Source organism: Chiloscyllium plagiosum, chromosome 20, assembly GCF_004010195.1.
Source record: "Chiloscyllium plagiosum isolate BGI_BamShark_2017 chromosome 20, ASM401019v2, whole genome shotgun sequence".
NCBI classification, from domain to species: domain Eukaryota; kingdom Metazoa; phylum Chordata; class Chondrichthyes; order Orectolobiformes; family Hemiscylliidae; genus Chiloscyllium; species Chiloscyllium plagiosum.
In genome coordinates this window covers 55,995,698-56,018,559 of record NC_057729.1, presented here as the reverse complement: position 1 = coordinate 56,018,559, position 22,862 = coordinate 55,995,698, and the positions used below count along the sequence as shown (strand labels likewise).

Sequence of the window (22,862 nt, the reverse complement as noted above, 5' to 3'; positions counted from 1 at the left end):
CTGAGTTCTGTTGATAGTGGATGTAGAGTGAGTTGGCATTGGGGCACCACGGGAATGAGTTTTGGCACAGTTAGCAAATATGTGAATGCATTTGAGAGAGTGCAGAGCAATTTACAGGAATGGTTCCAGGGATGAGAACGTTGGTTATGAGGATAGATTGAAGAAGTTGGGCCTGTTCTTCTTGGGAAGAAGAAGACTACGAGGAGATTTGATAAAGGTTTTCAAAATCCTAAATGGAGTGGACAGAGTATGGTGGGGAGAATCTATTCCCACTCATCAAATAAATAAAGGACATAGATTTAGAGTGATAGATAAATGAAGAAAGGGTGATGTGAGTAAAAAACTTTTCACACAATTAGTAATTAGGGTCTGGAATAGTGCTGCCTGGAAGTGTGGTGAAGGCAGGTTCAACTGAGGCATTCAGGAGGGGCATTAGATGGTTATTTGGATAGAATGTTGTAAAGGGATATGAGGAGAAGTGGAGATTGGCACTAGGTTATAGATGTGATGCAGGAATGATGGGCTGATTGGCTGCTTATACACTATAACAATCTGTGATTCTGGTCTGGGCAGGGGAATAGGTGGGGGCTAGTGGAAGTGAGGGGTAGGGGCTAGAGGGACTAAAATATGAGCAGACAATAAAGTCCCAGAGGACTAATTAAACCTTGTAAACAGCCTGCCTGAGTTAGTTGCAGTCCCTGAGATAACCCTTGACCTAAGTCTGTTGTGGTAAACCAACTCCAATCCACATGCTGGCACAAAGATCATCCAAGGCAGTTTCTCCCAAGTCTGGTATAGCAAATCAGGAAATTTCCTGAAAATCTAGAGCCAAGGTTTCCAAATCAATTTCAGTGTGAGACAGGGCCCATGAGAGATGAAGGAGTGGACAGCTAGGGAATAGAGCTAGACTAGATCTAGTGATGAAGACAGTAGCATTGCTTTTCCCAGCAATTCTGGATGCATTGTTTTTATTTATTGCCTGTCCCTAATTGCCCTTGAGAAGGTGGTGGTGAGCTGTCTTTTTAAACTGCTACAGCCCATGTGCTGTCAGTCGACCCACAATGCTGTTAGGGAGGAAATTCCAGGATTTTGACCCAGCAACAGTGAAGGAGTGGTGATATAGTTTCATGTCAGGACGGTGAGTGGCTTGGAGGGGAACCTGCAGGTGGTGATGACCCTATGCACTTTCTGCCCTTGTGCTTCTAGATGGTAGTGGTCGTAGGTATGGAAGGATCTTTGGTGAAATTCTATAGTGCATCATGAAGTTGGTACACACTGCCACTACCGAGTGTTGGATGTGGAAGGAATGGATGTTTGTGGATGTGGTGGCAATGAAGGGGTCACAGCAGGTAGGGGGCAGTTTGAATTGGGTTTCATTGGTATACATGTGAAAACTGATGCTGTGTTTATGGATAATATCATTGACCATTAGAGTCTAGATGAAAATTAGGACAGGGCCAAGAATGGATCCTTGGGGAACACTGGATGCAGTGGTGTGGAAATGTGAAGAGAAATCTTTGTATGGACTGGCTCTGAATAAATAGTCAATAATGGAAATATAATGAAAAACTTGCCTCTGCCGGAAGAACCTGTGCACAGGGATCAAATGTGGTCTATTTATATCTGCAATCTTATTTTTAGCACAGGGAAACATTAGTATTTGATGTATTAGCACATTTTGCAACAGATATTTTCTGCAGTGCCTTTTTCAATTACTTTATACCAGCTCTTCCATTTATTGGCAAGGAGTAATGCCTCATTGAGTGTTGGGTGCTACTAATTAGTTTTGTTAGGAGATAATTTAACGAACAATCACAGAAAATAAGCAGCTCTATTTGATAGTTTCAAGGGAAAGATTTGCTTTTTATTCCTGAGATGTGTATTGTTGCCAGATTTGGGCCTGACTTTCTTGGTTGTCCCTAATTGTCCTTGAGAAGATGGTGGTGAGCTGCCAACTTGAACCACAACAGCTCGTGTGCTGTAGGGACCACTATAGTGCTGTTAGGAATGGAGACCCAGGTTTTTGACCCAGTGACACTGAAGGAATGTTGATTTAGTTTCAAATCAGGTAATGTGTGTGTGTTGGAGGGTACATTGCAGGTGACAGTGTCTCCATTCATCTGCTGTCCTTGTTTATCTACATGGTAGAGGTTATGGGTTTAGAGGGTGTTATTGAAGGAGTTTTATGCACCTTAAAATGGTGCACGCTGCTGTCTGTGTAGGTCAGTTGTGTTAGGAGTGAGCATTTCAAATGGTGGATGGAGTGAATGGTGGATGGAGTGAATGTTTGTGGATGTGGTACCGATTTGAGTGGATTATATTGTTCTGGATAGTGTCAAGTTTCTTGAGTGTTGTTGGAGCTGTACCCATCCAGGCAAATGGGGAATACTCCATCATACTCCTGACTTTTGCTTTGTAAATGCTGGAAAAGCTTTGGGGAGTCAGGAGGTGAATTATTCGCTGCAGGATTCCCAGCCTCTGACCTACTCTTGTCACCATGCTGTTTACATGTTTGGGAGGGGAGACAATGGCCTAGTGGTATTATTGTTAGGTTATTTACGCAGAGACCCAGCTGATGGTCTGGGGACTTGGGTGCTGTGGTGGAATGTGAACTCAATTTTTTTTTAAATCTGGAATTAAGAATCTGATCATGCCTGTTGATTGTTTGGAATGCCCTTTAGGGTCTGCCACCCTTTCCTGATCTAGCCTACATGTAACTCCAGACGCACAGCAATGTGGTTGACTCATAACTGCCCTCTGGTCCAGTGGCACCCACAATCTGTGAATGAACATAACAAGAAATAGGGCTTGTCAAGTTCAGTTTCTGATCAAAGGTAACCCCAGATGTTGATAGTGGGGCATTCAGTGATGATGATGATGGTGCCATTGAATGTCAAGGGGTAATTATCCTGTCTTGCTGGAGGTAGTTATTGCTTGGAACTTGTGTGGCCTGAATGCTATTTGCCACTTACAGTCCAAGACTGAATGTTGTCCAGGTCTTGCTTCAGATGGTCACAGGCTGGTTGTTTCAATATGTGAGGAGTAGTCAATGGGGCTAAATCTAGTACAATCATCGGCAAACGTCCCTACTTATCACCTTATGGATACATAGTATTTTCCTAATGGCCACCTGGTGGTATTTGCCACCTCTACCAGTGTGTGTTATTGGGTAAGGGTTGACTGAGGTAGTTCACTGCCACCAATCTTTCTTTATCTTTGTTTGGGCCTGTCTGGTGATTAGTGGTGGAGGATACACCATCATAGAGTATCTACAGAGGTAGCACTGTTCTTGGATGATGAGGTTTATTTTGTGATAACAATAAGTCCAACTATATTTGGTTAAGCATCAATCCTAGCACATTAAGGAACTGGTCCAGATATATCTGCTCACTCTGAAAGCCAGAGCAGAACTCCTGGTCTCTAACCACAGACAGTGTGCGGCACCAGTAGGACCATCACCTTATATCACAGAAGGCAGGTCATTGATGAAGCGACTAAAGATGGTTGGGTCCAGGACAGTATCTTGAGGGGCACCTGTGGTAATATTCAGGTCTCTCACATTATAGATTCTCTTTTGAATATTGTAAAACAGAAATATTTGGGATGGTAGCCTGTCAATATATTACAATACTACATTACAGAGAAATACAACACAGATTCACACATGTCTGCTTCATGAGCTCCTAATTTCAGTAATCTTGTCCAATGAGTGTATAAACATTGGGCTCTTCCTTAACAATGGAAGAGATTAATTAAATTGGATACGGGGAGAGAAGCAATAGACAAGAAATAAGACATTATTTCAATGAGCTACATCACACTGCAGCACCCAAAATCTACAAAAAGCAGAAGAAAAATATCTATACAACGTTTTCAAGAAAAATGGGTACCCAATCTGTGATTCCTCAGAAACAAACCCAAACAAACAGACACAACGCAACCAAAACCTATAGCCACATTACCTTATATCAAAGACATATCAGAAATGACTTCCAGATTACTCAGACCCCTTGGCATCATGGTAGCCTACAAACCTATCAACATACTTAAACAGTGACTGATGAACCTAAAGGATCCATTAGAAATCACCAGCAAAACTAACGTCATTTTGCAAGATACCATGCAAGAACTGTAAAAAACAATACTTCGAACAAACAAGCAGAAAACTTGCCACCAGGATACATGAACACCAACTGGCCACCAAAAGACATGACCCACTCTGACTAGTTTCCATACATAGAGACAAAGAAGGACACCACTTTGACCTATAAATAGAGAGGCAGGACATACCACCAGTGCTTCACCGGAGACTCTCACTGATGATATTACCGAGTATAGTGACGAAACATCTGAAAATATACCTTCATGCTCAGGAAACTAACTTTACATACTTATCATCAACCAGAGCTACAAATCTTCTCAAAAATCAATAGACAAGTATTCCTTGATGCACAGGAACTGAAAATTATAACAGGAGGTGGCTATTCATCCCCTAGATAATGTTCCTCTATTCAGTTAGATTTTAGCTGATTTGTTCTTGACTTCGCCGATCTTCCTTACTTCAAGCACAAGCAAAAACCTGAGGAAGGGTCACTGGACCCAAAATGTTAACTCTGCTTTCTGTCCATAAATGCTGCCAGACCTGCTGAGTTTATCCAACAATTTTAATTGAATTTATTTTAATTTATTGTCATGTGAAAAGGCACAGTGAAAAGCTTTGTCTTGTGAGCAATACAGGCAGATCTCTTGGACAAATAGCATAGATAGTAAAAATAGGTTGGTGACGATTCGCCACGGCAGATTCACCACCGATGATTAGCCACTGCCAGTTCTCCACCAGCGTTTCTCCACTGGGGTTGTTTGACCTCAGGAGACTATTTGCCACCGGAAATATATATATGTACTGATTGTTTTTCCTCCCACCTGTTCTTTCATACTTCTCAGTCCCCTTTATTTATGCAAATACATACAACATATTGATTAAAAAAGAGGTAAAATAGATATCATTTTATTGGTTTATATATAAAAATGAGTTACAAACTTTAACCAGAAAAAGGAAATATATTTTAAAAATCTTTATAATGGCAGTAAAATCTCAGATTAATATTAAACAATGAAATTTTTTAGTTCATTTGATAGTTATGCGCTATTCCTCTAAGATATTTCAAACAATCTCTTTCACCGTATTCAAGAACAATTTTTTTTATTCTATCATAGCTTTATTTGTGGGGGGTAACCCGCTATTAGCTGTTCCATATATAAATCTCGTCCCTTTTGCACTTTCATTAACGTTCCAATAAACTTCCATATGGTTGGGTGGTGAGCTGAGTTCAAAAGCAATTCTCTGATGAGCAGCTTCAGCGTGTTTATTTGTGCGATCTTCATCATTTATTGTTGTCTCATAGACCGACCACATATCATGGGGAAACTAAGGCGCCCTTCAGCTACTGCCATATCTATTGTAGAGTCCAATATAATTAAATTCAAACCAATCTAGTATTGATTGTAGTTCTTGAGGCAAAAACTCTGCGAGTGCTTCTACGTAGGTATCAAGGTCAGTAAGTGGCACAAAAGCCAAAACAATTATCATTTTTGCTTTTAAAGCATAATCAGGATTGGTGTTGTATTGACAAGTTACTCCAACTGCAGCAATATGTCACTATGCATGCTTTGTGCCAAATGAAAGAAACAGCCCCTAATTCTAACTTCAGGAAAACATTCTCTCATAGCACTGATAGCTGCCTGCCCAAAGTCACAATGGATATACTGTGGTCTAGGATTAGGTACCAAGGACTTCACCATTTCAAACATACATACTTTGAACGCTGCTTATTTGGTAGAAGTATATACAATATTAGATGAACCCCATCAAGTCTTTTTGCTAAAATACAATATACCTGAGAGAATAAAATAGGGGCTATGTTGTACGTACCATCCACAAACCACGTCGATTCTGCTAAATGATGTATTCAAGATTCCCTATCAAATATGATTATACGATTACTTCCTTGACGACTATCCGCCAAAAGAAATGTTTCTTCTGCTCCGTTATCTGGCTTATATACTTTGTATGTAATTGGAATCACCAAATGCTGAAGATCAGTAGGGTTTGGTGGCGCTAAACTAATATCATTCCTTTATCGTCAAATTATTTTCTTCATGCTGCTTGTTGTCAGTAAAGATGCTAGGACTGACTGAGGGACATCAGCTACACATTCATTAATAAGAACACTAGGTGCTTCCTGCGATTCTTCTGCATGACGTTTTAAACTTGTTTTCACTTTTGCAACTTGGACACTTGCTGCGGAAGGGGAATGTATGTGTTCATTTATTGTTTTTATCACAGTGCCACACTTGGTGTGGATCCGTCCATTACATCGGCCCCTTTGTTCACATCGCCAAAACTTAATACCTGAATCACTCTTGGATAGTTTATTAAAAACATATATAAAACCATCGTGGTAAAACTTCTTATTCCCACATTTACTAATAATTTCTGTTTCCATTTTGAAGACTTGAGGGTAAATGAAAAAAAAATACAAGCTTAAAAAAACTGTCCTGTAACGAAAACAAGTTGTTACTGAAACAACACAAACACTACCTTAACCAATATAATGACAATTTTATATAGCTTAGATATGCTCGGTGGTCAAAGGGCAGTGGCTAATCGTCGGCGGCAAATCTGCTTATTTGCGGAATCGTCTTCAGTGGCCAATGGGCGGTGGCTAAGCGTCGGCGGCGAATCTGCTGTGGCGAATGGTCCCATCCCGAGTAAAAATAGGTAAACAGCAGCAAAAACAAAAATACACAGGTACAGGCGAACGTTAAGAGTTTGTGAGTCCATTCAGTATTTAACAACAGTAGGTAGAAACTATTTCTAAACCGGCTGGTGCGTGTGTTCAGGCTTCTGTACCTTCTCCCCGATGGTAGAGGTTGTAGAAAAATATTGCCAGGGTGGGATGGATCTTTGAGAATGCTGGCGGCCTTTCCTTGTCAGCGGGCCTGGTAGATGGACTCTATAAATGGGAGGTTGGCCTTTGTGATTGTCCAGGCCGAGTTCACCACTCTCTATAACTGTCTCCAATCTTGAATGGTATAGTTGCCACATAGCAGATAGTGATACATCCAGACAGAATGCTGTCGATGGCGCACCTATAAAAGTTGGCAAGGGTATTCGCTGTCATGCCACATTTCCTCAGCTGCCTGAGGAAGAAGAGACGTTGTAACCTGTGCGTCCAAATGAAGAGTCCAAGAAAGCTTGTTGTGGATGACCACTCCCAGGAGCTTGACACTCTCCATTTGTCCCACTGAAAGTCAATAATGAGTTCCTTGGTTTTGCAGGCATTGAGAGCTAGGTTGTTCTCAGTGCATCATTTTTCCAGGTCTTCCCCTCCCATCTGTAGTCTGTTTTGTCGCTATCTGAGATTCGACCGACTATGATGGTGTCATCAGCAAACTTGTAAATGGCATTAGTCTGTATTTTTGTTTTTGTTTTTGTTTCTGATCTCCGGCATCTGCTGTTCTTAGATTTTTTTGTTTAGCAAAAATCGCTGTTAGTTTTGAAATTTTCCATTGACTGCAGCCTCAGTAGCCTTTTGAGGAGTGGGTATTGTATTAAATTTCCATGATCCATTGTTTGAGGAAATGCTTCCTGCAATAGTCCCCTAACTTCCTCATACTGATTATGGACACTTCCAACCAAAGGAAATAATCTCTCACTACCTGTCCAATCAAGTTCTTTGATCACCTGAAAACACTACATTCGATTACCCTTAAATCTCCTATATATGTTAAAATATAAACATCATCTGTTCACCATCTCCTTGCAATTTCATCTTTAATCCCTAGCATCATTCTGATGGATATATGATAAATCCCCTTCTAGATTAATATACCATGCAAAACCTCTTGCCGTGTTCCCACCAAGGGGATCCTCAAAATTTACCTCTTTGACCCACTTTTTGGTCACCTTTCTGAAGATCTCCTCACGTGAGTCTATGTCAGATTTTGTTTGGTAATGTTGGTGTGAAGAACATTACACTTTTCAGCCACTGTGCCATTACAACTTCATTGTTTTTAAATTTCAAAAGTCAACACTGTGTCTTCAAGAAAAGTTTGGATTGGTTCCTGGTGGAGTAGAGATCACATTATGTAAATGTTGTTATTGTTGTTGTGTCACCATAGTCTTACCAGACCATTGGAGCTACTTTCTCATTAGTTGAGAAGCGACTGCTAGTGATTTAACCTGAGGGCCACCAGAGCTCAAGCGAGGGAAGAGGTTGAGAAGGAGAGTCCTTCATCGTAACCTCAAACCACTAATGGGAATTGAATCCACGCTGTTGGCATCATTATGTAAACAACACTTAGTTCAAGAGATTCCCTGGATTAGATCAAATCGTTTGTGCTATAAGAGATATCTCTGGATGCAACCTTGAAAAATTACATTAACAATGCTTTTTTAATACAAGCTATTGTTGAGGTGATGTCCAGATGAAGTCCAACCAGAGCTTTACAGAAATATAATTTCTCATTTTGTGCATTTGCAATGAGTAAGTGTGGACTGAGTGTTGGGCAGTTTGTCTTTACCTGAGAATTGTGAGTCCCTGCACTATGCTGCTGTGTGGTGCAGTGGAAACTGACTTTGACCATCATGGATAAAAACAACAAGGACACATTTAGAATCACTAAGGGGAAGAAATACTCTGGGAAAACCCTGCCCAAGCCCTGAGGTTATTGTTTAGAGAAGTTGACCTGAAAGGGTTAACTCAGAAATTTCTGAATAACTCCACTTTCTAGTGCCTAAGTGACTGCCTCTGGGTGGGGTAAGTAATCTTCTTCAATTTGCTTCAGTCTGCAGTTAAGCTTTGTGGTCTGTAATCTTAGGCCTAATCACAATCTCATAAGAGATAAAAATGTCTCTTATCTAGTGTTCCTGTGGTTATCTAATTGTACTCTCGCTCACTACAAAGTACTCAAGAATGTGTGATTTCTACAAAGCATTCCATATGGTTATCATTCTCCACTTAGACCTTAGTCTTAGTAAACCTTAGACTTGTTCAAGAATTGGGATTGATGGCAATTCTCTAAACCACATCTCCATAATCTTTAAGGCAAACATTGAGGAAAGCTTCTCCTTACAAGATTGCATCCAGAGATATCTCTTATAGCACAAATAATTAGAACTAATCCAGGAATCTCTTGAACTAAATGTTATTTACATAATGTGATTGTGGTTCTGTTCGCCGAGCTGGGAATTTGTGTTGCAGACGTTTCGTCCCCTGTCTAGGTGACATCCTCAGTGCTTGGGAGCCTCCAATGAGGCGCTTCTGTGATGTTTCCTCCGGTGCTTCACAGGAGGCTCCCAAGCACTGAGGATGTCACCTAGACAGGGGACGAAATGTCTGCAACACAAATTCCCAGCTCGGCGAACAGAACCACAACATTGAGCACCCGAGCTACAAATCTTCTCACAAACCTTGAACATAATGTAATCTTTGTTCCACCAGAATCCAATCCAATTTCTTCTTGAAGGCAGTGTTGACTTATGAAATTGAAAAAAATGAAGTTGTAATGGGACAGTGGCTGAAAATGTAATTAAGTACAATTCTTTAAAGAAGAGGAACTTTCTGGGATAAAGGGCCTTGCATTAAGATATTAACCTTGCTTTGCAGTTCAAATACCATTAGCACTGTTACTCACTGGAAGAATGAGCTGAAAATGGTGTGGTGAGGGTTAGTGGGACCTCAATCAACATCAGAGCCAATGAATCATCTTCTTAACCACAAGACCTAAGAATGGACAAGCAACCGAGGAAAGATAGGGATGGAAAGGAAGCGAAGTAGAGTTATGTCAGATTGTGGAAGAGAAATAAAGAGAGAGAGAAAATAATTGGATTAAGGGAGAAAGTAAATTAGAGACAGAAAGGAAAGTTAACAGTGAGTTTAAAGGGTAGTTTAAGTGTAAATTCAACAACTCCACAAAATTAATGGCAAGCTTAAGGGCAGGATGTGGTTTATATGAAGGAAATAGAGCAGTGCAGATTGATCAACAAGTTCAGGAAATTCATCATTCAGTATGATTAACGCATTAATAATGGTGAATGGCATGTGTCAATTAACATTCTCCAGCAAGATCTGGCTCAATTTTTATTAAAAATATATTGTTGAGTATTTAATAATGTTACAAAGAGCCACCATTACATGTGAGGGTGCTTCAATGTTTTGTTTTGTTAAATGTGTGGTCTGCCCACATAACAGAAATGTCCTTTCCTTTAAATTCACCTTCCCCTTATTGCCTAGCCCAGAAGGATGTCCATTTTAGCTGCTGACACGCCTGCTGGTTCATCAACATGACAGAATGACAGACTTACTGAAGCCTCAGACTGTTTACTACTCTCAGGGGTTTATAGAGTGAAGAAAAAAATCCACTGCATTCTCCAGGGTAAGTTCAGAAAAGCTCTATTTAATGTCTTCATCTGTCTGGTCACAGTGAGTAGTAATTAAAATTGCTTTCAAATAAACAGAAACTGCTGGAATCTTGCAGTATGTCCGAAAAGGTAAAACACATGTTAATAGTCCGGATGAAGGTCTTGTAGATTCAGTGGCTCAGTGGGTTACATTCTATCCTTTCTATCAGAAGACTGTAGTTTCATTTCACTGCAGAGACTGGTGCCCAAAACTTAGATCAATCCTCTCCAGCACTGAAAATATTTACAAGGATGTTGCCGGGTCTGGAGGGTTTAGTCTATAGGGAGAGGCTGAATAGGTTGGGGCTGTTTTATCCTGTAGTGTTGCAGGCATGGGCAGGGTAAATAGACAAGGCCTTTTCCCCAGGGTGGGGGAGTCCAGAACTAAAGGGCAATGGTTTAAAGTGAGAGGCGAAAGATATAAAAGGGACCTAAGGAGCAACTTTTTCACACACAGGGTGGTGCGAGAATGGAATGAGCTGTTAGAGGAAGTGGCAGAGGCTAGTAGAATTACAACATTTAAAAGGCATCTGGTTGGATACTTGAATAGGAAGGGTTTAGAGAGATATGGGTCAAGTGCTGGCAAATGGGATCAGATTATTTTAGGATGTCTGGTCGGCATGGACAAGTAGGATTGAAGGGTCTGTTACTGTGTTGCACATCCCTTTGATTCTCAGTGCAGTACTGCTGGGGGCAGTGCTGCCATGTCAGGAGTGTCATCTTTCAGATGAATCATTAAACCAAAGTCCCAACTATCCTCTCAGGTGGCTGTAATGGATCTCATGGTGTCAACTTGAAGGAAAGTAGGGGAATTCTCCCTGGTTTCCTGGCTTTAGCCAATAACTATTGCTGAAAACAGATTACCTGGTTGTTAAAAAAACTGTGCTGAGAGGCTGCTGTGTTAAAAGTTGCTGCCATGTTCCCTACATGGCAATTGTGACAATATTTCAAATATACTTAATAGTCTATAAATTGCTTTGTATTCTGAGACCATCCAAAGGGCTGTATTAAAAACAACGTATGCGGGAAACACTCAGCAAGGCAACGTCCATGTAATGTGGAAGGTGGAGAAAAACTTGTTTTTCTATCTTGATAAAAACCAAAAGAACTGTGAATGCTGTAAATTGCTGGAAATAGAAATTGCTGGAAAAGCAGAGCAAGTCTGGCAGCACCTGTAGAGAAACACCAGAGTTAATGTTTCGGGTCAAGTTCACTGATTTCTCTCCAACAGATGCTGCTAGGCCGGCTGAGCTTTTCCGCCAATTTCTATTTTTTTTCTACTTTGATTTTTTGAATATCAGGACAAAGGGCTTCACATTTAATAAAGTATATATGAACTGTGATGTAGAGTGTAACTCCTGTAATATAGGCATGGTTCTGTTCAATGAGCTTACAGTTCAAAAATGTAAAAGTTTAAAATACCTTCCTCCATTGTCCCTGATACTGAGTGACCTGCTGAGTTTTCAGAATACTTTCTGATTTTATTTCGGGTGCACTATTTTGCTTTACAAGGCTGCTAATAGGTTGGGTTAACCATCTTGTAAAACAAATGTAAATCTGTCCTTTACATTAGAGCCTTTCCTTTGGGGATCCAGGGACTGGGGCATATTCATTCGGTTTAAATTCCCAGTACCCAGAATCGGTCACTGGCACTCACCATAAAGCAAAAAGAACAAAACTGTATCAAAATGTTCTGATGAAAAGTAAACAGCCTGAAATGTTAACCCTTTTTCTGTCTCTGCAGTTGCTGCCTGACCTGTTGAGTATTTTCAAGGTTTTCTGTTCTGATTCCAGAAAGTTAGAGGCAGTTCAATCATTATTAGTGCTGTATGGCTGACATGAAACAGGTCTGTACCTAGTATGTTAATACACCCTGGATTTACATAGCAGCACACAATTAGCACTCTTTACGTTTATGAGGCACTTGCGAGCTTTCAGACGTCCTGATGACAGTGTCTTTTGTATACCCACCTACACAAGCTGCTTTTATACAATACTGACTCACAAGAGTGTGAAACTATCAAATTAGTCAAAGAAAAGCAATGAGGTTTGTATCTCACAACTTTTAAAAATAGAACTGGACAAAACAGGGAGAGGATTAATTTTTAATTGTGGACGGAAGCTAATTGCAATACGACAAAATCAATTGCCGTCAAGAGTCCTATCGCTGCTGTTGGATCCCTATCTACATATTTAAATGTCTGTTTGAAGTGGAAATGCTGCCCCTCCCTTGCTGTCAGTGTTTTATTTTATTTAACCTAGTTCTCTAACTAATCTGTTCTGAGATGTTACTACACACCGGTGGAGCAGGTAGGACTTGAACCTGGGCATCCCAGTCCAGGGGTAGGACCACTACCTTTGTGTCACAAGAGAGCCCTGCTTTCTGGTTTAAGATCCTGCCTGAAAATACAATCAGGTAGCACTTTAATGCCAACAAGATGTCCCAGGTGACCATTCAACACAAAGTGTCCCATGCTGGCCCTTCAAAGGACCGCTCACTCTGTCTTCCCAAATCCCAGCACAATCCTCGAAATATTTAGAAAATGTGAAAATCATTTCAGCTCTGAATCCATATCCCTTGGCTTTATGGGACTTTGAGTGTATATCCAGACAATTTCAAAATGAATTGAGTATTCCTGCCTCTACTCCCCTTTCAAGCACCGAGTTCTAGTCCCCAACAACCCACTGGGTAAAAAACTCTTTCATCTTCCCTCAAATCTTTCCACCAGCTTCTTTAAATCTATATCCCCTGCTGAGGTATATTGGCCCTTCCCATCCACTCTATCTAGGTCCCTCGCAACTTTGTAAACCTCAATGAACTCTCCCCTCAGCTTCCTCTGTTCCAAGAACAACACCCCACCTGGTGGGCGGCACGGTGGCACGGTGGCACAGTGGTTAGCACTGCTGCCTCACAGCGCCAGAGACCCGGGTTCAATTCCCGCCTCAGGCAACTGCCTGTGTGGAGTTTGCACATTCTCCCTGTGTCTGCATGGGTTTCCTCCAGGTGCTCCAGTTTCCTCCCACAGTCCAAAACTGTGCAGGTTAGGTGAATTGGCCATGCTAAATTGCCCGTAGTGTTAGGTGTAGGGGAATGGGTCTGAGTGTGTTGCTCTTCGGAGGGTTGGTGTGGACTTGTTGGACCGAAGGGCCTGTTTCCACACTGTAAGTAAGTAATCTAATCTAAACTATCCAATCTTACCCAATAGCTTCATTCTTCTAGTGCTGGCAACATCCTCGTAAATTCCCTCTGTGTGCCCTCAGGTTCAGTTACATACTTCTGTAATGAGGTGACCAGGACAGCACACGTTATTCAAATTGCAGCCTAACCTTTTATGTTGTTCCAGCATAACCTACCTGATCTTATATCTGATGTCTTGGTTAATAAAGAGAATTACATATGCCTTCTTAACCACCTGGTCAATATGACCTGTTACCTTTAGGGATCTGTGCACATTCACTCCAAGTTTACTCACTAAGACCATAAGACTAAGAAATGGGAACAGGAGGAGGCCATTTAGTCCCTCAAACCTGCTCTGTCACTCACTTGGATCATGGCTGACTTACTCAACATGACTCGGTATTCTCCCACTTGTGTATTCCTTTGCCATGTTCCTCAGCAACATCATCTCACAGTTCATCGCGATTTCTATTGGCCACTTCAAATCTCACCTGACAAGTTCATTAACTTCCTGCAGTCCACAGCTTCCCCCTGCAACTATGTTATCAACTACACAAGTAAATTTCAGTCACTTGGACACTTCTTGTTCATGTCCCCTATATTTAAGTCCAAATTATGAACATGTACTACAAAAAACAGAAAGTCCAGTACTGAGTCCTGAGGAACACCACTGGAAACAGCCTCCCTGTCACAAAAACACGAGTCAGCATTTGTTACCTGCCACTAAGCTGATTTTATATCTAGCTTGCTACTTTTCCCTGGATGCAATGGACTTTTTTTAAACCAGTCTGCCATGTGGGATCTCGTAAAAGACCTTGTTAAGATGAATGTAGACCTTGTCAAGTACACTTACTGTCATCAATTCTTCTTGTTATCTTACTAAAAAAATGTGATCAAGTTAGTTGGGCGCAATCTTCCCTGAACAAATCAATGCCGACTATAACTGATTAATCCATGTTTTTCTAAGTGACCAATTACTCTGTCTCTCAGAATTGCTAACAATCATTTTCTTACTTCTAAGGCCAGGCTGACTGACCTATCTGTCCCTTACTCCATTTTAAACAACGGTACAACATTAACATTCCTCTAACCCTCCAGTAGCCAGCAAAAGATAAAAAATGATGTTCAGAGCATCCACTATTTTCTCCATGGCTTCTTTTAACAGCCTGGGGTATATTTTATCTGACCCTGGTGATTTATCCCATTTTGAGGATGCTAATTCCCTTAATACCTTCTCTCTCAATGTTTATCAAATCAAATAGTTCCTGTGCCCTCTCCTTAACTACAAAGTCTTCATCACCCTTCCTTCTGTGAAGATGAACACAAAATATTCATTAGGAACCATGCTCACGTATTCTGTCTTGACATATAGGTTACTATTTTATTTTTATAATGATTCTACTCTATCCTTAATAATCCTTTACTCTTAACGATTGATAAGAGATCTTTGAGTTCTCCTTGATTTTCCTTCCCAATATTCTTTCATGTCTGTCTTTGTTTTCCTAATTTTCCTTTGATTTCAACCCTATATTTTTGATGTGGAGGAGCCAGTGTTGGACTGGGCTGGCCAAATTTTAAAATCTCTATGACTCTATCTCTGACTCTATAGTCCAAAAGGTTTATTTGGAAGCAGTAGCTTTCAGAGCGCTGCTCCTTCACCAGATAGCTACTTGATGAAGGAGCAGCCACTCCGAAAGATGGTGCTTCCAAATAAGCCTGTTGGACTATAACCTGGTGTTGTGTCATTTTTGAAACACCTCTGTTTCTGCAGTATTGAGTTCTCAGAATCTGACATAATTTCCTTTTCTACACCAATCTACCCTGTGAGCTTCTTGATATCTAGGGGCCTCTAGATTTGGTTGTCCCACCCTTTTTTTTTAATGGGTGCACAATTAATGAAGCAGTGGTGTGGTGGTATTAATTGCTGGTCTGTTAATCCATAGACCCAGGTTCAAATCCTGCTGTGGCAAATGATAGAACTTGAATTCAATGAAAATCTGGAATTAAGAATCATTGCCGATTGTTGGAAAACTCCATCTGGTTCACTAATGTTGGTTAGGGAAGAAAACAGCTGTTCTTACTTGGTCTGGCGTACATGTGACTCTAGACCCTCAGCAACGTGGTTGACTCTTAGGGATAAGCAATAAATCCTGACCTAGCTGGTGTTACCCTCATCTCATGAATGATTACTAAAAAGTTTACTCTGAATCACACAACTCTTCTCATTGAATGCTTCCCACTGCTCTAACACTGATTTACCTTTCATAGGTGTTTCAAGTCTACTTTTTCTCCATCCTCAGCTTAGTAAAGTTGGCTTAACTCCAATTCAGAACTTTAATTCCTGTTCTATGTTAGTCTTTTTCCATAACTATATTAAAAGTAACTGAATAATGATCACTATCTCCAAAATAATTAAAGAGGATCCTAGTTCATTTTATATGCATATTAGGAGAAAGAGGGTCGCTAGGAAAAGGGTAGATCCACTCAAGGACAGTGGAGGGAATTTATGTTGAGGAAGAAGGTGAGGTCCTTAATGAGTACTTCAAATCAATATTCACCAAGGAGAAGAACATGGACGATGGTAAGATTATGGAGGGATTTGTTGATATTTCCTGGGGCACGTCAATACTAAGAAAGAGGAGGTGTTGAGTGCCTTGCAAAGCATTAAGGTAGATAAGTCCCCAGGGCCTGATGATATCTATCGATGGATACTGAGGGAGGCAAAGAAGGAGAGTGCTGGGATCTTGACAGAAATCTTTGCCACAGGCAAGGTCCCAGAAGACTGAATAGACAACTTTGTTCCTTTGTTTAAGAAGAGCAACAGGGAAAGTCAAGGAAATTATAGGCAAGGAAATTATTGGAGAAGATTCTTAGATTTGCTTGCATTTGAAAAAGAATGGACTTATTAGTGATAATCAGCATGGCTTTGTATAGGGGAAGTCTTGTCTCACAAGATTAGATTAGATTTATTTTTACAGTGTGGAAACAGGCCATTCGGCCCAACAAGTCCACACCGACCCTCCGAAGAGCAACCCACCCAGTCTCATTTCCCTCTGACCAAATTTGAGTTTTTTTGAGAAAGTGACAAAAATTATTAATAAGGGTAAAGTAGAGAATGTCGTCTATTTGGACCTTTAGTAAAACATTTGACAAGGTACCTCATGATAAGCTGGTTCAGAAGATTAAGTCACATGGGATCCATGGTGAGATGGTAAGTCGGATACAAAATGTTTTTGGTCATAGAAGTCAGAGGTGGTTGTGGAGGGGTGTTTTTCTGCCTGGAGATCTGTGACCAATCATGTTCCACAAGGATCAGTGCTAGGACCCTTGTTGTTTATAATTTGTAAAAATGATTTGGTTGAAAATGTAGGTGGTCTGACTAGAAAGTTTGCAGATGGTATAAAAACTGGTGAAGTTGCAGGTAGTGAGGGGAAGGTTGTCAAAAGATTCAGCAGGATATAGATCGGTTGGAAAGCTGGGCAGAGAAATGGGAGAAGGAGTTTAATCCACACGATTGTAATGTGAGATATTTTTGGAGGTCAAATGCAAGAAGAAAATATACAATAAATGGCAGGACCCTGAGGAGCATTGATATCGTGAGGCATCTTACAGTGCAACCATACCTTCCTGGAAGTGGCAATACAAGTGGACAAGGTGGTAAAGAAGACATATAGCATGCTTGTCTTCATCAGTTGGGGCATTGAGTATAGAAGTTGTCATATTGCAGCTGTATCAAACCTTATTTGGGCCACATTCGGAGCAGTGGAGGCCTTGGAGAAGATGCAAAGGAAATTTACTCCTGGATTGGACTGTATTAGCTATAAGGAGAGATTGGACAAACTTGAGGACTGCCAGTGCTGGAGATTAGAGTCGACAGTGTGGTGCTGGAAAAGCACAGCAAGTCAGGCAGCATCCAAGGAGCAGGAGAGTCGACATTTCAGGCAAATTGAAGAGCTTTTTCAAGTGTCAGAGGCTGAGGGGCGACCTGATAGAAGTATATAAAATTATGAGAGTCTTGGATAGGATGGTTAGTTGGAGTCTTTTTGCCAAGATGGAAGTGTCAAATATTAGGGGCTGTAGGTTTAAGGTGAGAGGGGGAAAGTTTAAAGAAGATGTGGGAAGCAAGATGTTTTACATGGAGGGTGGTAGGTATCTGGAACGTGCTGCCCCAGGAGATGGTAAAAGCAGATATGATAGTCATGTTTAAATGAGACTTCCAAACAGGCAGGGGAATAGGGCAACCTCGATTATTCCAACAACACGGATGGGGGGAGTATTTTGTTCAGATAATTGAATGTTTGGATAACACAGTTTATGCAAGCATCAGGACCTTGAGATCTTGTGCAACTAGTCTGAAATTCGGATAATCGATGTTTGGATAATCGAGGTTGTACTGTCGAGTGATATGTGCAGGCAAATGAGATTAGTTTAGTCCAGCATCATGATCAGAAGAAACATGGCAGTCCAAAGGGCCTGTTCCTGTGAAGATTTACAAGTATGTTATTAGAGATGCCTGGATTTCCATATCAGAAAACGATTGAGAGAGTGTGTGTCTATTCTCTTGCAAAATGTTGATTTCAAAAGTGATCTGGCCGTCTTTGTATACTGGTCACTGAAAGTAAATGGTGAGGCTAATGCTATATTTGTCTTCATTGTAAGAGTGTTTTGAGTACAGGAGCAAGGTAATCTTATAAAAATAGAAATTGCTGGTGAAACACTGCAGGCCTGACAGCATCTATGGTGACCTTCATCAGAGGTGGAAGCGGAGATGATGTTTCCTGCATAGCCTTTTGGTGGGGAAGGGGGATTTGAAACACAGGGGCAGTGTCTCTGAGTATGGGGTGGGCCATTTAGGACTGAGATGAGGAGAACTTTCTTCTCTCGGAAGGTGATAAATCTGTTGAATTCTCTACCACAGAAAGCTGTGGTGGCTAAGTCAGTGAATATATTTAAGAAATAAATCAATACATTTCTGGATGATAGTGTTATGTGGTATAGGGAGAGATTGGCAGTATAACACTGCAGTAAAGGTTTGCCAGTAGCCAGGTTGAATGGTACAAATAGCCTACTCATGCTCCAGTTCTCTATGTTTCTAAGACCGTATGGTCACTTACTAGGGCTTTAAAAAATATTTTCAAAGACTTTGATAGAGTTTATCTAGAGACCATTCAGATAAGATGGTACGCTAGAATCACAGAGCAGGCTTGCAGGTCCAATTGGCCTACTCCTGTTCCTATTCTCTTTGTTTTGATAGTTCCATAACCCTATTCATCTCAACTCATTAGAATAACATTCTATTCCTTCCCTTATCCCCTCTTTTCCAACATCTCCTTAAATGTAGTGGTTTTGTTCACTTCAGTCACTACCTCTGGCTGTGATTTCCACACTATTACCACTCTCTTGGTACAGAGGATTGATCTGATCTCCCCATTAGATTTAATCGCAGTTGTCATTATTTGTGGCTCCTAATTTTGGACTCGAGTGGAAACATTTTCTCATTGTTTACTCCATTAAATCTTTTAATTTTTAAGTCTTTTGCAAGTCATCCCTCAGCCCTTTCTTTTTGAGATGGAGGATTCCATGTTTGTATTTCTGTGCTCCTTTCATAGGCTGGAACTGTACAATGTGAGAAAGCATATTTGTAGAAGTTCCGAATTGTCGCTTTTGCTCAAAACAGCGCCAGGTGCCAGACTGGCCAGCAGAAGAAAGCACTTGGAAATATTTTTAAAAATAAACTTGGTGAGCAAAGGAAGCTAGATTTGAACTTTTATAATATCTGTCACAAATGCAAAATGTTCAAAGTACTCTCCAGCCACCCAAGTATTTTAAGTGTCACTGGAGGAAATGCAGCATCCAATTTGCTCACAGTTAGCTCCCACAGACAGAAATGTCTTAATGATCAGACAATCTGTTTTTGAGATGGTGATAGAGGGTTAAATATTGACTAGGGTGCTTTTCTATGAGATAGTGCCATGGGATCTTTTATATCCCGAGTGGATAGATGGGTGGCTTAATGTCTGATCTGAGAGACAGTAGTTCTGCCATCCCAACACTCCCTCAGAGTGCTGTCAAGAATGTCATCGTGAATTTATCAACTTGATTTGTGGCTCAACTGGGAGCTCCCCGACATGGTTTTGGATTCAAGTTCCACACCAGGTTATGAGGTGGTAAAGTCTAGACTGGCGCTCCGGTGCAGTACTGAGGGGCTGCTGACTATCGGGGAGACCAGATTTTGATGATGTGAAGCCAAAGGCCCATCTGTCCTCTGGTGGATGTACAAGAATCCCAGGGCCTTATTTCAAAGAAGAGTAGAACAATTCTTCCCAGTGCCCTGTCTAACATTTATCTAGCAATCAACATAGTAAAAAAAACAGATGATCTGGTCATCATCAAATCGCTGTTAGTGGGAGTTTGCTGTTTGACATTATAGCAGTGAGTACATTTTGAAAGTATTTCACTGACTATAAAGCAGTTTTCAGCATCCACTGGTCATGAAAAGTGCTGTATAAATGCAAGCCCTTCATTTATTTGAAGGTTAACAATGAGGTAGTATTACACAGGATAATCAGTCTGGTGGGCTCACAGTCTCATGAATTAACCGCAGGTCTGGTGTTTTAATGATTCCACACTGTACTCAACAAAGGGGCCATCTCTGTGTCTGTAAGAGAAAAATTCTCGTGACAAAGACAATAGCTTCAGTGATGTGTGACTGAATGTCAGCATTAATTAGCTCAGGTTGCGTTGCATGAGCAGATTACACCAACAGCCTCTGTATCCAGGTCTTGTCTCCCCAAGTTGCCACTGGCATGCAGAGTAATGACATGTTTAACTGTTAACAAGTTTTTATAGAAAGAACCATGCCAGTGGCTGTGACTCACCCTAGTTGGCAGCGACCAGTTTACTAAAACACTATCTCTTCACAGGAGGTATTGCTGCTGCAGCTTTCAAATGGAATTTCAGGGAAAATACAACGCTTAAGAAGAATGGATTCCCGGGAAGCAGTCTGCTGAGAAGGAATAAAAGTAGGAGAGAAACCTGAGCCTCAGTAAGGTGAAGTAATGTTGGAATGTTCTCTTACTGCATGAACAGTCAACAGATTTAGCAGGACATGATTCCTGCTTGTGTGGAGAAGGTCAGTTAGGTCAATATGAAATCAAAAGGCAAAGAAGGAGGCTATTGATCTGTGCCAGCCCTTTGAAAGTGCCATCCAGTTGATTCCACATCCCCATCTCCCTGACTATTCTTTCCCCAAAGCTAGGCAATCCTTCCCTTTTCAGGTATTTAGTTAATTATTCTTCTTAAATTTATTATTAAATCCGTCTCCACCATGCAGGCAACACATTTCAGATCGCAATGACTCACTACGGAAAATAAATGTATCCACATCTCCCCTTCTGGTTCCCTTGTGATTTATTTGAGATTTGTGATTGCTGGTTACCAGCTGTCATTCCAGAAGAAACAGATTGTCCCTGTCTGCTTAATCAAAATCTCTCTTAGGTACCTGCTTGCCTTCCCCAATGGCTTCATCAAGTCTTCATTAGGCACAGAATGTTTGATTCTACCATTGAAGTACACATAGTGTTGTTATTACTTTTGTCTTTTTAAGACCATGCATTTTGTTTACTTCATCAGTTAAGTTTAAATTTAATCAAAGGGTGCAACTCGATGTTTGTATCTACAACATGTGCATGTATAGATTTCTGGCCTTGATGTGTGTGTTGTGATAAAGGTATGTATTTATTGTGTTTATAGCTCACCAGAACCATAAATCAAAGATGACATAGATGAAGGATAAGATTGAACAGGGAATACTTCATTGTGTGTGCTCTCAGCTCCACAGTCAGTCCTAGACTGTCCTTCTAGCTCCCACCTCTGGGTTACCTGACCTTCTTAAAGGGGAAACAAACATATACATCACAATATTTGCTTCAGTCTACACTTAGCTGCTTAATGAAAAGAAAGCTGTTTAGAAAGCCTGTTATGTGTTCATGTTTTAAAAATCTGCTTATTTCATAGTCTGAAAGTCCATATTCCAACATTTGGAATGGCCCAGGTGAAGGGTTCGGGTCCATTGGGTTGGGAAATATTGACATGAGAGATACAGATTGATAAAGTGCACACAACACTTTTGAAGTAAAGGGTCCAAAGGATGAGATGTTCCTGCAGTAGCTGGAACCACGTCTAACAGCATTTGCCTATCTCCTGACTCTTTAATTCCTCTGAGGGACCTTACTGCAGTGGATGGATATGCATACACCTCAAGAGGAATCTAGAACATAGAACATTACAGCGCAGTACAGGCCCTTCGGCCCTCGATGTTGCGCCGACCTGTCATACCAATCTGAAGTCCATCTAACCTACACTATTCCATGTTCGTCCATATGCTTGTCCAATGACGACTTAAATGTACTTAAAGTTGGTGAATCTACTACCATTGCAGGCAAAGCATTCCGTACCCTTACTTACTGTCTGAGTAAAGAAACTACCTCTGACATCTGTCCTATATCTATTACCCCTCAATTTAAAGCTATGCCCCCTCGTGCTCGCCGTCACCATACTTGGAAAAAGGCTCTCCCTGTCCACCCTATCTAACCCTCTGATTATCTTATATGTCTCTATTAAGTCACCTCTCAACCTTCTCCTCTTCAACGAAAACAGCCTCAAGTCCCTCAGCCTTTCCTCGTAAGACCTTCCCTCCATACCAGGCAACATCCTAGTAAATCTCCTCTGCACCCTTTCCAAAGCTTCCACGTACTTCTTATAATGCGGTGACCAGAACTGTACACAATACGCCAAGTGCGGCCACACCAGAGTTTTGTACAGCTGTAGCATAACCTCATGGTTCTAGAACGCGATCCCTCTACTAATAAAAGCTAAAACACTGTATGCCTTCTTAACAACCCTGTCAACCTGGGTGGCAACTTTCAAGGATCAGTGTACCTGGACACCAAGATCTCTCCGCTCATCTGCACTACCAAGAATCTTACCATTAGCTCAGTACTTTACATTCTGGTTAGACCGACCAAAGTGAATCACCTCACACTTGTCCGCATTAAACTCCATTTGCCACCTCTCAGCCCAGCTCTGCAGCTTATCTATGTCTCTCTGTAACCTACAACATCCTGCGTCACTATCCACAATTCCACCGACCTTCGTGTCATCTGCAAATTTACTAACCCACCCTTCTACGCCCTCATCCAGGTCGTTTATAAAAATGAC

At 41.0% G+C, this 22,862-nt stretch overlaps 1 protein-coding gene across 4 annotated transcripts in view; it reads left to right on the top strand.

Moving 5' to 3' along the window:
- Window positions 1–22,862, top strand: part of LOC122560305 (syntaphilin-like) — a 78,965-nt gene that overhangs the window by 21,797 nt on the left and 34,306 nt on the right. For 2 of the 4 annotated variants that reach the window (XM_043710885.1, XM_043710883.1), the window contains 2 exons: window positions 10,304–10,440; window positions 20,567–20,693. The gene's annotated coding sequence lies outside the window, so the exon portion shown is untranslated. Of the gene's footprint in view, window positions 1–10,298; window positions 10,441–20,566; window positions 20,694–22,862 lie in introns of all 4 variants that reach the window. The other 2 variants (XM_043710884.1, XM_043710882.1) reach the window with 1 other exon arrangement.